The sequence below is a fragment of the Pteronotus mesoamericanus genome, unplaced genomic scaffold (genome assembly GCF_021234165.1).
Source record: "Pteronotus mesoamericanus isolate MK-2021 breed Mesoamerican mustached bat unplaced genomic scaffold, CSHL_Meso_final scaffold_99, whole genome shotgun sequence".
NCBI classification, from domain to species: domain Eukaryota; kingdom Metazoa; phylum Chordata; class Mammalia; order Chiroptera; family Mormoopidae; genus Pteronotus; species Pteronotus mesoamericanus.
The window spans coordinates 2,310,915-2,312,094 of NW_026555330.1; the positions used below are offsets into that span (position 1 = coordinate 2,310,915).

At 37.5% G+C, this 1,180-nt stretch overlaps 1 pseudogene; it reads right to left on the reverse strand.

The window, feature by feature from the left end:
- Nucleotides 1-240: 240 nt before the first annotated feature.
- Nucleotides 241-779, reverse strand: LOC129063678 (chromobox protein homolog 3-like; annotated as a pseudogene).
- Nucleotides 780-1,180: the final 401 nt, after the last annotated feature.

The following is a 1,180-nucleotide window of genomic DNA, read 5'->3' on the forward strand; positions in this document are numbered from 1 at the left end:
AGATGTTTTCTATCAACTTGTGTTCCTAGTCATGAGTTTTTTCTTCTGCTGTGTATGGTCTGCGGGCCAAGTCATCTACATAATGCCTAATTTCAGTTATTTTGTTTTCTCAGTCCTGTACTTTCCATTTGACTCCTCTATAGGTTTCAGTCCTCTGATGAAAGTCTCCATCTTGTCATCTGTTCTTAAAAGTTTTAATCAATTTTATATATATATATATTTACATATGAACGCAAACAATTATTGGGCTTCATCTTCTGGACAAGAATGCCAAGTTAGTCTCTCTTCATAAAAGGCAGTTACAATTTGACGACACTTCTGATTTGCTTCTTTCACCAGCACCAAATCTGCCTCATCGGAACCTTTCCATTTCTTGAGAAACATTAATTCTCCGCTGCTGCCTGTGGCACCAATTAATCGTTCAGGATCGAGACCTCTGGCAAAATCTCTTAGTTTCTCAGCAGCACCTCTTTTCTTCTTTGATTTGCTATCATCAGACTCACTGTTAGATAAAGACTTTATTTTTGTACCATCTTTTCCTTTACCAGCTTTCTGAGAATTAAGAAATGCTTCAATTAACTCTGGACAATCTAAATTTTCTTCAGGTTCCCAAGTGTTGTCAGCATCTGTGAATCCCTTCCGATCCAGAAATACTCCACCTTCCCATTCTCTACCCACTGGTCCAATACTTTTTCCAATACAAATTCTTCAGGCTCTGCCTCTTGAATATTTTTACTCTTTCCATTCTGTTTCTTTCCCATTTTTTGCAATGGAGTTTTATTGGAGGGCTTTTTTAATTACAGACTTGAAGAGCTATTTGTGTGGTATCTCTGACTCATTCATGTTTCTCTCCCTCTCTTTCTCCTTCCATTCCCCTCTCTCTCTCCCCTTTCCTTCTTCTGTAGGGAAAGTGCTGAAATTCCTGGGCATGCAATAAGATCTTCGATACAGGTGGAAATGTACAGACTTTGTTATTCTGAAACCTAGTCTTGTTACTTTATTTCCACACCTTTTACCCAAGGTTTCAAAAAATACACATTTGTGTGAGAACAGAAGTCTGAAGTTTCCTTATGAAAATATTCTGATGGTACAACAATTTAATTTGTGGAAAGACTCCACTTAAATAGCATCTTCATCAGCACCCTAAGTAGGAGTTGAAAATGAAATAAGCATTACCATG